This window comes from Carcharhinus amblyrhynchos, chromosome 13 (genome assembly GCF_965287045.1).
Source record: "Carcharhinus amblyrhynchos chromosome 13, sCarAmb.v2.hapA, whole genome shotgun sequence".
Classification (NCBI taxonomy): Eukaryota; Metazoa; Chordata; class Chondrichthyes; order Carcharhiniformes; family Carcharhinidae; genus Carcharhinus; species Carcharhinus amblyrhynchos.
Genome location: NC_137336.1, coordinates 24,118,516 through 24,134,833, shown reverse-complemented (window position 1 = coordinate 24,134,833; position 16,318 = coordinate 24,118,516). Strand labels below are relative to the sequence as shown.

At 40.9% G+C, this 16,318-nt stretch overlaps 1 protein-coding gene and 1 pseudogene across 1 annotated transcript in view; both read right to left on the bottom strand.

The window, feature by feature from the left end:
* atp10b (ATPase phospholipid transporting 10B) overlaps window positions 1–16,318 on the bottom strand; it is a 253,609-nt gene that overhangs the window by 119,762 nt on the left and 117,529 nt on the right. The gene's annotated exons all lie outside the window — the stretch shown is intronic.
* LOC145352032 (U2 spliceosomal RNA) lies at window positions 9,170–9,373 on the bottom strand (annotated as a pseudogene).

The following is a 16,318-nucleotide window of genomic DNA, read 5'->3' as shown; positions in this document are numbered from 1 at the left end:
ACTGAAGTCATTAACATTTATGATGCAAAACAATGGTTCTAGCACAGATCTCTGGAGAACTGGACTCTTAATCTTCCTCCAGTCCAAAAAAAACTGTTCACCAATACCCTGTCAATTTTATATCGATGAGCTCCAATTTGCTCACAAGCCCATTATGTGGTAATTTATTAAATGCCTTTGCAAATCCAAGTGCACTATAATCGATCATATTACCCTTATCCACCCTCTTTTGTGCCTCAACTAACTCTCACAGATCTGTACTGATTTTCCTTGATTAGCTTGCATTTGCTGAAGTGACTGTTAGCTATCATTTCTAAAACCTTCCCCACCACCAAGGTTAAATTGGCATCGCTGTGATTGCTAGGTTTATCCTTAATTTCTTTTTTGAACAAAGGAGTAATGCCTAAAGGCTAAATGTACTCAAGAAAAGGGATATCAGTGAGGCAATGGATTAATTTTATATTTTGATCAATAAGTAAGTGTCACTATTAAGCGTTTCTCACTAACACAACTTACATTTATACAGCACTTTTTAAAATGGAATAGGTATAGAGCTTATGTCCCTCTATTGTGTTACATTAAGAATTAGATGCAGAGTAAATCTGCCATATTTTCCCACAATCTGTCAATCTCAACCTCAGAAGAATGTGTTATTTCCATTTCCCAGTTATTTTTCAGGCTTCTAATTTATGAACTTTAAGCAGTTCTGCCTGTATTTTCTCAAAATGAGGGAGAGAAAAGGAAGGAGAGAGAGAGAGAGAGAGAGAGAGAGAGAGAGAGAGAGAGAGAGAGAAATACAGCTAGAGAGAGGAGGAAGGTAAAAAGAGAAAGAAAAAGAAAAAAAGCTCTAACCTTAGCATGAGGGTTATATGGGAGAGACATCACTTTGTTAGCTTGGAATGGAACAAGCCCCAGAGATGAGAGGTTATTCCATTCGGATCTCCACAATATAGCACAGACCTACTTGAAATGGTTCCATGGGCAATGCAAAAGCAACTTCAATTTATCTAAATGAATTGTAAGAAACTTATTTGGCCAGTGAACATAAAATGGCATTTTTGATCAAATTGAAATGATCCAAAGCAGTAATCCAGTTGGGCTTGAATGCACCACCATTCATCCTGGGCAAAAAAATGGCACACTTGAAAAGGGAAGATAAGTGTTTCCAATCCATGAAGTTTCCTTATATATCATTGCTATAATCACAGTTGCTGGTTGATATGCAGCTACTTGTAATATATGTCAAGATTCTGTCATTAAGAGTTTGAAATACTCTCAGAGAAATCAGAACACATCAACCCAGACAATCAAATTTAACACAAATGTTAAACTATTCAGCTGATTTGCCACTCATCATTTTACTCTGCTACATAATTGCAGTCTCATCCCAATAAACAAGGAAGACCTTTTAATGGATAATGATTCAGGGCATTTTCAATACTGGAGTGTAGGAATGTTCTTGGGTAGATATTATGATGATTATTATGATACTAACTAGCATATGGGTGATTCATATTTGGTACATTTCCCCATATATTTCATGATGTTGCAGCAACGCTCCTAACACTGACTTATTGATCATATTTCCCATAAGCTCTTAATATCACAGTTTGTGAATAATGCCAACAAATGAGTTCAATAAAAACTTGATTGCTGCAAATGAGAGAAACAGCTAGGAAGCCCATCATAGCTAATGGTTTACCCAGCAATGTCTCAGCAGGTTTCAATGAAAGAAACACATAAGAGATCTCAATAAACATTGGACATTATTCAATGGCTAATCTGGGTGAGGTGAACTTACATTCCTCACCTGCCCCTTCTCCAGCTGAATATGACTGTCGGCATTGAGCGTTTAAAAATGGTCACTGACTCACCGACACACTTCATTCAGTAATATGTGGTACAACAAAAAATTCCAAAGGGCCAAGTTATAGGGCAGCCATTCAACCAAGCATTATCAACCCAGAAACTGATCAACAGGTTTGTGACTTAATCTCTATATTTTGGTTTTGTGCAGATAATTAAAAAAATGTTGAAAAGGTGGTTTTAAAAAACAGATTATTAAAAGGTATGTAGTTCATAGAATCCCTACAGTGCAGAAGGAGGCCATTTGGCCCATCAAATCTGCACCAACCACAACTCCACCCAGGCCCTATTCCCGTAACCCTACCTATTTACCCTGCTAATCCCCCTGTCACCAGGGTTAATTTAGCATAGCCAATCAACCTAACCCACACATTTTTGAACTGCGGGAGGAAACAAGAGCACCCGAAGGAAACCCACGCAGACATGGGGAGAATGTGTAAACTCCACACAGACAGTGACTTGAGTAGGAATTGAACCCCAGTCCCTAGCTCAGTGAGGTAGCAGTGCTAACCACTGTGCCATTAAAAGAATCAAATAAAATTATGCTAAACCGTTACAAATAATTGGGTTTGCCTCAGCTAGGTATTGTTTCCAGTAACGGGCGCCGCTCTTCTGAAAAGGATGTGAAGACCTTGAAGAGGGTGCACATGAGATACATCAGAACTAAACCAAGGATGAGGTACATTCAGGAAAATGAAATAAAAGAAGGGGGGGCAGGGTGCAGTTGCAGTGGTGGACAGGGCATGATTCTCCCAAAAAAATTCTAAGTGTTGAATTCGAGTAAAACCTAGAGCAAATCCTACTATTTTTATCAGCAGGTGTTTCAAAATGAATCTCTCACACTCTGTGCACTGCAGAGTGCACTAACGTGATTCACGCAAAAAAAAAAATCAGCGGGCAGGGCCTATTCCTGCTGGAGAGGCTGGCAGCATAGCGCTGAGTGAACCACTGCACGTGCGCTGATCCATCAGCGCCAAGATTGGTCCATGCACACTGGTCCCACACTACCGACCTCCCCATCGCTGGCCAGCTCGATCACTGGTCCTCTGCTCCCCCCATGACCCGATCGTTGGTCCCTCAGATGTGCCCTTCCCCCACCCCCTCCCCACTGCCCAAAAGGGTGATGGAAGCAAATCCAATAGTAACATTCAAAAGAGAATTGGATAGATATTTAATATATGTTGGGTTAGGGGGGCAAGCATAGGAGAGTGGGTTTAATTGGGTGCTCTTTCAAAGCACTGATACAAACACAAATGGTTTGCTTTTGTGCTGCATTGTTCCATATGATTCTAGGAGAGTTGTACATTGCACCTCTGGTCTGCACTAATTGGTATCTGCAAATAGAATGTGAAAAAAAACATACTATTCCCAAGAACAATAAACAGCTAGATTAAAAATACCGCTGTTATCAAGAATGAGATGACTGATAATTGATCAGTCGTGTTTTTCATTACAGTTGAAATGAGCCTAACAAGAGTAATTGTTGCTTCTGAAGTTAAAACTAGATTACTGCTCCTGAATAAACTGAAGCAAATATAACCCACTGAGGATAAGATAAAATGAAGACAAATGAAAGAGTGCTTTCTTAAACCATACAATCAAATGAAAGAACTAATAAGTAGTAGATTTTTAATGGCTAAACAACCCTTTCTGCTAAAGGCATCTGGATATTCTTTGCACAATTGATTAGTCAGGCGTTTTTAATCGTTTTTTTTCTGGGACAACCTCTAAAGTGGCATCAACAGGCCAATTCGACAGCAATGAAGATACATTCCCTGCCCTGTCGTGACAAATAATGACTTGTTCCCTGACATTTGTATTCAGGTTGAAATCTTCTGTATGCTTTAGAGCTGAGAGTTGTTCTAATCCAACATCTGATCCAGGTATCTGTTTGGTACCTGATATCTGGCTCTTCAATCCAATTTTCTGGCTCGGCTGCCTCACAGCGTCAGGGACCTGTGTTCAATTCTGGTCTTGGGTGACTGTCTGTGTGAAGCCTGCACATTCTCTCCAAGTCTGTGTGGGTTTCCTCCGGCGCTCCCTCCTGTTTTCTCTCATACAGTCCCAAGATACATAGGTTAGGTGGATTAGCCAGAGGAAATGCATTGGATTACGGGGATGTGGAGAGGTAGAGGGCCTGGGTAAGATGCTCTGTCAGAGAGTGGTGCAAACTTGATGGGCCAACTGGCCTCTTCTGTCCTGTATGGAATCAGTGATTTTAGGATTAAAGTAGTAGTAGTGGGCAAAATACATTGAGTTTGTGCCATTGCGCGCTTTTAAATACGAAGTCTATTGCTATCATCTGTTTCAGAGCACTGTAGTTGAGTGAGGTACCTTTGGTTACAATTTCTAGGTTTCTGTCCTTAATTATGTTGTTAAATTGAAGCATGCATCAGAAGCGGTTTCTGATTCAGTCCATAATAATGGTAACTACTGTTTGCCTCACTAAATCCAAAATCCAGTCAAGATCTGTCCATTTAATCAAATACTACCATACTCAATGCTACCCTGAACTATGTGCTCTCACTTAACTAGAGTCTCAAATTCACTTATTCTTCTTTTTGAGTTCTCTGGCCTAAAGCAAGTCATAAGAACATAAGAATTAGCAGCAGGAGTAGGCCATCTGGCCCCTCAAGCCTGCTCTACCATTCAACTGCTCACTATAACCCTTAATTCCTTTACTGTTCAAAAATCTATCCATCTTTGCCTCAACGAGGTAGCCTGAACAGCTTCACTGAGTAGGGAATTCCACAGATTCACAATCCTTTGAGTGAAAAAATTCCACCTCAACTCAGTCCTAAATCTGCTCCCCCTTATTTTGAAGCTATGCCCCCTAGTTCTAGTTTCACCTGTGCTAGTGGAAACAGCTTTCCTGCTTCTATCTTATCTGCTGTCTTCATAATTTTATATGTTCCATTCTTCTGAACTCCAATGAGTACATTCCCGGTCTACTCAGTCTTTCTTCATAAGCCAATCCTCTCAACTCGGAATCAACTTAGTGAATCTCCTCTGCACCCCCTCCAGTATATCCTTTCTCAAACAAGGAGAGCAAAACTGTATACAGTACTCCAGATGTGGTCTCATAAGTACCTTATACAGTTACAACATAACCTTGCTGTTTTTAAACACTATCCCTCTAGCAATGAAGGACAAAATTCCATTTGCCTTCTTAATCACATGTCACACCTGCAAACCAACTTTTAGTGATTCATGCACAAGAACACCCCGGTCCCTCTGCACAGCAGCATGCTGCAATTTTTTTACCATTTAAATAATAGTCCATATTCCTACCAAAATGGATGACCTCACATTTACCAACATTGTACTCCAACTGCCAGACCCTTGCCCAATCACTTAAACTATCCATATCCCTTTGGAGACTTTCAGGCTTTCAACCCACATATGAGGTCCAACCCACACTAGTGTGATATCCACTGGGTTAGGGCCAAGCGACATGTCCCGAATCCACCCCAGTCAGAAAGGGAATTGCATCCTGTGCTGTTGGCACCAATCTGATCAACACAAGTCATCCAGCCAATTGAGCCAAGTGGCACCTCCACAGAGTCCAAGTTACTGTGGCAACTTAGACTGATAGAATGACTTTGGGTAATGAGTGTGAGCTGAAAAGCACTGGCATAATATTTTAATCGTAGCTAGCAACGTAGGTGACTTCACCTCAAAAATCTTCATCTATTTAGAGTTTACGTCCATTACGACCATATTGTACCCAGTGATAGATCCATATCAATTAAGTTGGTCTATTTCCAGGATTTTAACTGCTACTCTCCACTTTGAAAGAGATAAACCTCTGCTGCATCAAACCCAGGGATTAAATGAGCAAACTGGATTGCCTCAGACCACTAGCATGAGCTAGTGTCTTCAAGGGACACAATAGGATTTCTGTCCCTCTCCCTCTCTATTCATTTCATCATCCTCATATTTCACCTGTAGACCATTGGTCATCCCTTTCTGATCCTAAGTGTCTCTCAATATCTTTCAACTATTCAAGGGATGGAAGTTTTAAATCCTCAGAAGTAACTTCCCTTAACCCTGCTAGAAAATGTGGACATTTCTGCCCTTTAGTGTACAGACTCAAGAAAGCCATTTTTGCCATTTTTTAAATGTTGGTTTCAAAGGAACAATTCCCACTCTAATTCATTTGTGGGAACAATTCCAGCCACAAGCGCTTTGTTACCAGCAGTACCTGGGTGAGGTCCCCCAGTATGATTCTGGACCAGACACCCCCAAATTTTTATGCTCCTGGTGAGCAGGAATAATTGGCACCCCTACTTTATTCAACCCCTCACTTGGTCGCAACAATGTTGGTTTAAGAAAGGTGCCTTCTGTTGTGGATACCTTTTATGGCTCAAGTGTATTTGTTTTTAAAAAAGCCAATTTAGCCAGACTTTCTGGAACTAAAGAAAGAGTGAGATTATTAGTTCTAAAATGTGAAAAGAAAATAATAAAACAGAACATGCAGATTAGATTAGGCAGGAGAAGTGAGTCAAAATACTAAAGTTAAAAAACGTTTACAAATCAGTATAAAAGCAAATTAGTGCAGAAGCTGGAATCTGAAACCAAAAGAGAAAATGCTGAAAAATCTCACAGGTCCGGCAGCTTCTGTAAGGAGAGAAAAGAACTGACGTTGAGTCCAGATGACCCTTTTTGACAAAGCTAAAAGGCATAGAAAGTGGAAGACATTTATACTGCAGGATGAGGGAATGAAAGATGAGTCATAGCATAGAAGTCATGATGCGGAGATGCCGGCATTGGATTAGGGTAAACACAATAAGACGTCTCACAACATCAGGTTAAAGTCCAACAGGTTTATTTGGTAACAAACACCACTAGTTTTCGGAATTGGCTGTTCCTTCATCAGGTGAGTGGGGAGAACTCTTTAGGAGGAGATTTCTTACTGTGTCATAGCCACAGGGAAACCTCGAAAGCTTGTGCGTTTACTATCAAATAAATCGGTTGGACTAAAACCTGGTGTTGTCAGACTTTTTACTGTCATAGCCACAGAAACCAGGGGAAAAGACTGCTAATAGCTGTTCCACAGAGACAGAATAAAGGGTGTGAATGGCCAAACGGCAGGGAAGCTGTTAACTTCCCTCAACACCTTCACCTGTCACAGCTTGTGTAGGCTGGGATTTTCCAGCCAGAACTCACTCCCTTGAAATGTATCCATTTTAATTGCCTCAACTACTCGTGATAGCAAATTCTGCATTCTAAATACCCAGAGAATCTCCTCCTGAATTACCTGCTGCATTTGCTAATGACAATCTTTTATGTACTTGAATGCATATTTGATTATTATATTTGACCAGTCACTGCACTTCAGAAGTAAAGACAAAGACAAAACGACAAAGACAAAGTAACATGTGTTAAACATTTTGCAGTTGTCCCACAGTCATAATGAAGTGATATCTTTATATCGGTCTTTCTTTTCAAGCTCGATGGGTTGGATTCTCCACTTCCATTTCTCAATACATAAGAAATCAACATTATAGACAAACTTCTGAGCTGTTGTTTATGCAAAGAGCAATAGGAAGTTTTAACATAATGGGTCATAACTTGTTGGCTCTCCACTGTCGGATTTGGAGATTACCCTCTTGGAAGTTCCCACGTAGGGATTTCACTTGCAATTGTCCAGCAGGGCTAATTTTCCCTGGACACTTGTGCTGGGCTGGGAACCTTCTAACAAAGCAATTTGAATTGCTGACTTCAAATGATTCTGCCAGTTGAACACTAAAAAAAGAGTTAGAAGAGAAAAAGGGACAGAGACCCTCATGGAACATGACATCACCCCCCCCCTCCAAACCACCAGATTGACTCCCCCCCCCAACACCCCCGCACCACTAGCCTGACAAGGCACCTGACATTAATGCCCTGCATCCCCACCCACAGTCTGGCACCCCCTCCCCTGCTGACCCGACACCCTCCCCTCCCGTGATGTCTGAACCTCTCTAATTCCACGTCCCATTCACTTACCTCCTTTACAACGATGCCTTTAAACTCACCCGCTTTCCAGCAGCTAGTGCTGATTGTCACTCTGGAGGCAGTTACAGGCCAATTCTTCATTTCAATTTGGATTTTAAAATACAGCTGACACTGAGCAGTCAAGATATAAATACCACTTTAGAACTTCATAAAATAAAAAGACCAGTTTATGCATCGTGGAGCTTCTGTCCCATTTCAAATCATAAACCTATTACCTGTTTATGAGATGTGCTTGGTTACTTCAGATTTGATTAGTGAATTGCGAGGGAGAATATTTCAGCTGTCTCTTTCCTGACATATTAGTGGAAAAGATACACTTTGCAGACTGGTATGAAAAAAATGTCACTTTAAAATTATTATTGCTATGCAAATGCATTTTGATTGCAAACTAGAAGCCACTTAAGTCGAACCACTTGCTTTATCACTGAGATCAATCAATTCACAAATAAAATGCCTGACAGTATATACAAATAATGAGTCTTGCATCTAGATGGAGTTAAATTGTGAAAGGCACAATTTCTTCTCCTGGTACCTTAGATCGGAGATTTAAGGGAGTAACGGACATATCCCAAGCTGCGGTCTCCCAGTACAGCAATTAGTGCTGTTGTTTCTTCAGTTATATTTGTGTATCTAAGGGGGGGACATTTAGAAGTGCTGTAATCAAGTGAATTTTCTGCACCAGTATCCAGAGATGCTTCATGCACCATTTAATACATAACTATTTTTATTCTCCTCTGCAATTTCTGACAGCTCATCCCAATCCTGTTGGCGACGTCAATGGTAGGCTGCTGGTAATTCAAACATTGTACAGATATCATACGGTTCTATTCTCACTCCAGAGCTGAGTTCTGCATTAATCAGTCACAAGATGTAAAATTTGGCATAAGTTTGCTTTTGAGTCATTTTATGCAATTGGAGATTGTCCCGATTTTAGTCTCTTTCGCCCACTCAATCTTTAACCATATCATCACCCTCCCTTGATCCCAGTATTCCAATGTCATGAATGTTAGCTCCCAAGAGCAGCCAAGTTTATGACTGTCTTTCCCCTTTTTTTTGGTTCCCTCAATAATTTTGTCCCAGTTCCCAGACTGCTTTCACTCACTTGTAATACAGCTGAGACCGGGGGTCTCGTGATGCTAACATGATGTTAACGTGGGTCCATTGATACTGTGCATTCATGCACCAACACAATTACGTGTCCGATTTAGAATTTCGCTTTGTGTGTACGTTACTGTCAACTTATCAGTCGCTGCTCCAATTCTCACACTCTTCTTGATTTAAATATTTTGATTAAAGAATTACAAAGAATTTTTATCACGACACCATTCAAACCTGTTGAACTAATATTCTTGTCTAAAAACCAAAAGCATAGAATTTTGCTGAAACGATAAAATGTTTAAATATTTACATTAGGTTTCATCAGTGTTATCTGGGCAGATCAGCCCCTTCTGGCTTTACCGATAAACAGATAGTACACTTGATCTTAGCCAAAAGGCCGAGAAGCGAAAGAAGCAGAAGACTGCAGGGCTTCTCTCTTGCCCATGGTTTCTCTTTTCAATAGAAAGAGCATTTGTATGGTATTGTCCATAGTTAAAGGCAAGATACACTGCAAAATAGCATCAGGTACTCAGAGCTCAATCTTACTGCCCATTCATGCTATGTTTCTGCTGCAGCAAGGTCAGAGAAATTGGCAGCCAGCCAGATCTCCATTCACTGTGGCGGGATGGGAAAATCCCATCGGCATGAACTGTGGTAAGATTCTGGCCTAAGGGTGGGATTTTCCAATTGCACCCGCCCCAAGACTTGAAGTATCTACCCCAGATCAATGCATCTTTGAATGATGATCCATCAAATCATCCACAACGATTCCCAAGGTGGGCTGGAAAATTCACCCCCCTCCCCCAGAATTTATTCAAATTAATTCAGTTTGCATATACTTTCAATTCCTTTCAATGTGTAGTAAGTGTCTTTTGCAATTCCAGCAAAACAAAATTCCCTCTCTTACTGAATTAAGACCAGTCTGAATTGAAAGGTGGACAATCCATTTTTATTTCACATTTATCCATGGGCGGCACAGTGGCATAGCGCCAGGGACCCGGGTTCAATTCTGGTTTCGGGTCACTGTCTGTGTGGAGTTTGCACATTCTCCCTTTGTCTGCATGGGTTTCCTCCCACAGCCCCAATATGTGCAGGTTAGGTTGATTGGCCATGCTAAATTGATCCTAGAGTCAGGGGATCAGTAGGGTAAATACGTGGGGTTACGTGAATAAGGCCTGGGTGGATTGTGGTCAGTGCAGACTCGATGGGCCAAATAGCCTCCTTCTGTACTGTAGGGATCCTATGAAAAGAATCAAACTACAATCTTCATGCACTTTAAACGTGTGACCAGGTGTAAAACATAACTGAAAAGGGAGGAGATCGTAAGGCAAGTTAACCACTATTTGATTAATCTTTTCTCTTCTAACTTCTATCAGTCTTGGTGTTGTGGAGTACAGGTCACAGCCCCTCATTAAAATTTCTGTCTGTTAATAATGCATTACTTGTGAATATGGTCGAATTTATGCTGTAACAAGATAGGAAGGAAAATTGCTATTCAGTTTATACAATTTGTTAATTTACACTGGGATCCATTCAAATCACTTTCACTCTCACTCTCCTCCTGCCAGTGATGTCAACCTTTTTCCCATCTATCAAATAACTGTCAACATTCATTCTGTGAAATGACAGTGTTGATACCAAATGGACCAGGAATAAGCTTGGATTCTAGACAGAGAAAATATAATTTGATTTTATTCTTTTCTGCTATACATGTGTCAATTGTAAATTTAAGATTCGTGTAAAGTAAACATTCATTTCTGTTCATTTTGCCAAATTGCTTCCTGGGAATGAATGCCTTTCAACATGTGCTAAAGGACAGACTCAGCATGAATTCTTTCATTACTCATTAACTATGTATTAAGCAGCAATTAAGGTGGAAGTGAAAATTTACTTTATTTCTACATATTCCCACTTAAAGCTGGCATCAAAACAGCAGAGAGGGGGAAAAAAATAAATTTTCCACACTGGGCAGAACAAGTAGCAGCAGAAAGGTGGAATATTCTAGTGAATTTGACTGCATGGGTGCCACGAAGTACATTCATTAATCTGATATTTTGAGAGAAAAGGAACAGCAATAGAAGGAGATCAATGCACAAGAGCTTCAAGATAACAGGAGGTGAACATTCAGGGCTCGATACTACCCAGTGTAGAGCAAGTACTGAATGTGTGTCACCTACTTCAGAGATAAGCAAATGCAAGAAGACATTCTTTGACAAATATATCTCAAACCTGTCAACTCCCAGAATGCATATGAATAAACCTACAAGTGATTGAGAGTGTACAAATGAAATTGGCAGAGAAAACGAACAAATATTAATTTAAATGCATGGTCTTTTAAGATACCAAGTTATATTTAGCTTACTGATGCCTATGTCTCTAAATTCTGTCTCACCTAATGTTTCATTTTCAGCAGATGAAACATGTGGATTCAATATCCAGTGGTTTAATTCTGTGATTCCTCTTCAGATAGTGCCATGGATTGCATTGGGTCAGGCTTGGGTTGGACATTTCATCCAAAATATGGCACCACAATGCAACACTTTGAGTGCTGAACTTAAATATCAGCCTAGATTACGCACTCATGTTCAGGAATGGGAATTGGACTTTATTAAAACAATAGCACTAAAATGCATTGATGGTTTTCTCAATGGCTCAGAGCCATTGCCGATTGCATCTTAGAGATCAGGTCTTAAGTTTGGTCTGTGGTATGTTTTCAATTAACAGCAGTTACACTGCTTTAAGTGAAGACTCAAGGGCTTTTCTGGGCAGACAGGATAGTGGAGCTGAGACCACAACCAGGTCAAGTGGGCAGGCTTAAAGAGCAAAATAGCCTAATCCTACTCCTGTGCTTTCTTTTTCTAGCTCATTTTGTTAAACACCAGAGAAAACAGACACGCAGCCGCAACTATGCATGGTCAGGTCCTTATTGTGACATTATACCTCACAATCCATTTGGAGGGCAACAGAGAGTCTCACTCATATTTCACATATTGATTCCACCTTTCATGACCACACCATGCTTACCATCACACAGTAACAGTTCATGAATGATCCATTCAAGTAACCAGAATAACAACATGGGGCCAGTAAAGTGCACTTAGCAATTGCCTTCTTAAGCTCTTGTGATATGCCTATACATTGTCATCAAACTCTTCCCAATCTGGATAAACACAGGTGAATTAAGCCAATAAATTCCAGACCACCACAGGCATGGCTGAGTGAATTTTACACATTTTATCACCTCCTTGATTTGAAAGGATATTATTACCTTGGGCGAACTAATACAATGCATTCTTTTATCAACTGTTATAAAGCCAGCACTGCTGCTTCACAGTGCCAGGGACTCCAGGTTTGATTTCCGGCTTGGGTCACTGTCTGTGCAGAGGCTGCTTATTCTTTGTGTCTGCGTGGGTTTCCTCTGGATGCTCCAGTTTCCTCCCACAGTCCAAAGGTGTGAGGGTTAAGTGGATTGGCCATGCCTTATTGTCCGTCGGTGTCAAGGGGATTAGCTGGGGTTGTGGGGATAGGGTCTAGGTGGGATTGTTATCAGTTGTTGTACTATAGGGATTTTAATACTTAAGGATAAAGATTATTTGTTATTCACAAATAGGCTTACACTAACACTGCAATGAAATTACTGTGAAAATCCCCTAGTCGCCACACTCCGGCACCTGTTCAGGTACACCGAGGGAGAATTTAGCATGGCCAATGCATCTAACCAGCACATTTTCAGTAGGAGGAATCCGTAGCATCCGGAGGAAATCCACGTAGACACAGGGAGAACGTGCAGACTCCAAACAGACAGTGACCCAAGCTGGGAATCGAACCTGGGTCCTTGGCACTGTGAGGGAGCAGTGCTAACCACTGTGCCACTTGCCATCCCATGCCCACAAACAAGGCCTCAAGGCTTTCAGGTAATGTCATCTTGCCATCTCACACTCAGTAAGGGCACTACAGTTAGTTCTGACATTCAATTTAAGGTAGTGGGAAAGGAGAGGATCAAAGAAGCCAGTTTTCAGATGAATATATAGAAACCCCTTTTGTGCGTATGTAAAGTATTGACAAGGCCAAAGTTAAGCTTCATAAGTAGATAGCCTGCTAATGTTCATCAAAAAAGTTCACAGATCATCAATGCAAACTTTTGTAAAGTCTTGCAGGCTGCTTGGAACTCTGAGTCTGTTTAATCTAGTAACTGGATTAATGTCTTAAAGCAGGTATCAATAAAATAAAGGAGAAAAATGTAAGTGAAAAGTTCAATAATGATGGTGTCAAGTTGCAACTATAAATGGTTTCAATGAAATGGAATGTACAATTTGAATATAGACTGAAATTGCATTTAAAAAAGCAAAAATACTGGAGACGCTTAACCATTTCTTTTCACAGATGCTGCCTGACCTGCTGAGTACTGTCAACATTTTCTGATCTTATTTCTGAATTTGCTTATGTAGATGTACCTAAGTGCAGAGCATGAATTATCTTGCCTGTAAAAGGAATGCTCTACACAAAGATGGCATCAGAACAAGGCGACGTCATGTGATCTGTCCCAGCATATTCTCTAATTCCATCTTTTACTCCCATTCTATGCTCTTAAAGCTGAACTCTAACTCTTTTCTAATCTTTCTCTGCACCCTATTTGTAACTGTGACATTATCTTACCGTATCTTTTCCTTTTCCTGTGTACTTTATGAACAACATGCTTTGTCTGTCTAGTGCAGAAGCAATGATACATTTCACTGTATCCCAATGCATGTAATAATAATAAATCAAATCAAACAGTCATGATATGTTTATTAGATGACAATAATCCCACCACTAATTGATCATACAGATGTCCAAAAACCAGGAAAAAAAATTATAGACAGACCTCCTTAGAAGGGTGGGGATAGCCAATAAAAACATACATGTAGAATGTCCACAGTATAAAGTTTTCCACTTGGTTAACAAAGTCTGAGGCTAATCTGAAGGCTACCAAATGCAGTATAAAAATATATGTGACACAGCTCCTGCCATCCTTCCTGTGGGGAAGTGGCTGGCTTTCTCTTTGTCGCACATGCTGGGAGATCAAGGACTTGCCATATGGAAGACTACAGGCTCAGGCCATCACCCCACCATGTGGCCTCTAGCCAAGATGTAAAAATAACCCTGCAGCAACATCATTTCTACTAGAAATTAATGCATTTCCTCTGGCCAGAACACTACTGATCTCCAACCAAAAAAGGCAGCAGTTACTGGGGTTATACAAATGCTGCTCAGTATTTCATTACATGGAGGTGCCGGCATTGGACTGGAGGAAAAACAATAAGAAGTCTCACAATACCAGGTTAAAGGCCAACAGATTTATTTGGCAGCACAAGCTTTCGGAGTACTGCTCCTTCATCGGGTGGGTGAGGACTTGTGATCACAAACAGGGCAAATACAGACAACCTCAACTTACAAGACAATGGTTAGAATGCAAGTCTTTACGGGTAGTCAAGTCTTAAAAAGGTATAGACAATGTGAGTGGAGAGAGGCTAAGCACAAGTTAAAGAGTTTTGTATCGTCTCCAGCCAGGACAGTTAGTGAGATTTTGCAAGCCCAGGCAAGTCGTGGGGGTTACAGATAGTGTGACGTGAACCCAAGATCCCGGTTGAGGCCGTCCTCATGTGTACAGAACTTGGCTATCAGTTTCTGCTCAGCGATCTCCAACATGGCCTTCACAACACATGACAATGCAGAGTCGCCGAGCAGAAACTGATAGCCAAGATCTGCACATGAGGACAGCCTCAACCAGGATCTTGGGCTCATGTCACACTTTCTGTAACCACCACAACTTGCCTGGGCTTGCAAAATCTCACTAACTGTCCTGGCTGGAGACAATACACAGCTTGACCCTCTCTCCAATCGCATTGTCTGTACCTTTAAGACTTGACTACCTGTGAAGACTCACATTCCAACCATTATCTTGTAAATTCAGTTTGTGTCTTTATATACCCTGTTTGTGAACACAGCCCTTCACTCACCCGATGAAGGGGCAGTGCTCTGAAAGCTTGTGCTGCCAAATAAACCTGTTGGACTTTGACCTGGCGTTGAGACTTTTTACAATATTTCATTAACCAGGCAACTGAACATTGTCTAAAAATTTGCTTCCATGAAAAAACAATGTTAAAATTCCAGAGGACATAAAAACAAATTGCAGGGGAATCAGGCCAAAATCTTTGCCACAGTTTCATATACTCAATTTCATAGCCAACAGAAATCTCTCAAAACATTCATAAGTATACATTGAGAGGCACTAGATTTAACACTGAAATGAGGAGGAATTACTTCTCAGAGGGTGGTGAATTTCTGGAACTCACTGCCCCATAGTGTGGTGGAGACTGAATCGCTGAATGGTTTCAAGGAGGAAATGGATATATTTCTAATACAAATAAAGGAAACAGGAGGGGAGATGGATTTGAGACGAGGGAGAGATCAGCCATGATCTGATAGAATGGTAAGCAGGCTCGAAGGACTGAATTTGCCTACTTTTGGTCCTAATTCCTAAGTTCCTAAATCTATTTGATTTGATTCCACAATACCAGGTTAAAGTCCAACATGTTAATTTGGTAGCACGAGCTTTTGGAGCACTGCTCCTTCATCAGGGGAGAACACTCATCTGAGGAAGGAACAGCGCTCCAAAAGCTTATGTTATCAAATAAACCTGTTGGACTTTAACCTGGTGCTGTGAGACCACTTACTGTGCCCACCCCAACTTAACAGGGGCAACTCCTCATCTTGACTTATTATTGTCACATGTAGTGGTATACAGTGAAAAGTATTGTTTCTTGTGAGCTATACAGACAAAGCATACTGTTGGTAGAGTACAAAGAGGAGAAGAAAAGGAGAGGATGCAGAATGTGGTGTTACAGTCATAGCTGGGGTGTAGAGAAAGACCAGCTTAATATAAGGTAGGTCCATTCAAACGTCTGATGGTGGCAGGGAAGAAACTGTTCTTGCGCCTTGACAAAATGAGGCCGGTGTTTCATCGCTCGGACACACGAGCAACAATTTAATCAAGAACGAGTCTGATAGATACATTCAGCAGCTAATATTTTTTTAATTGTTAACCTCTGGGTTCCGCAGCAGGTTTGGAAGGTGCGGAAATGCCACAGTCTCCGGTAGGAGGCACCCTGCACACACTAAAGCGATTCTGCCCTTGCCAGCAAAGCTCCTCATTCCCCGCACCATTAGCAGCCGGGAACCAAAACCAGAAAGCAGATAGATGCCTTCAGGAATTTTAAATGATTTATTATGCTCCTTTCATCTTAAACAATATTTGACGTCAACTGATCCATAGGAGGATTACATTCCGCAGCGCTGAAATAAACTTGATTAC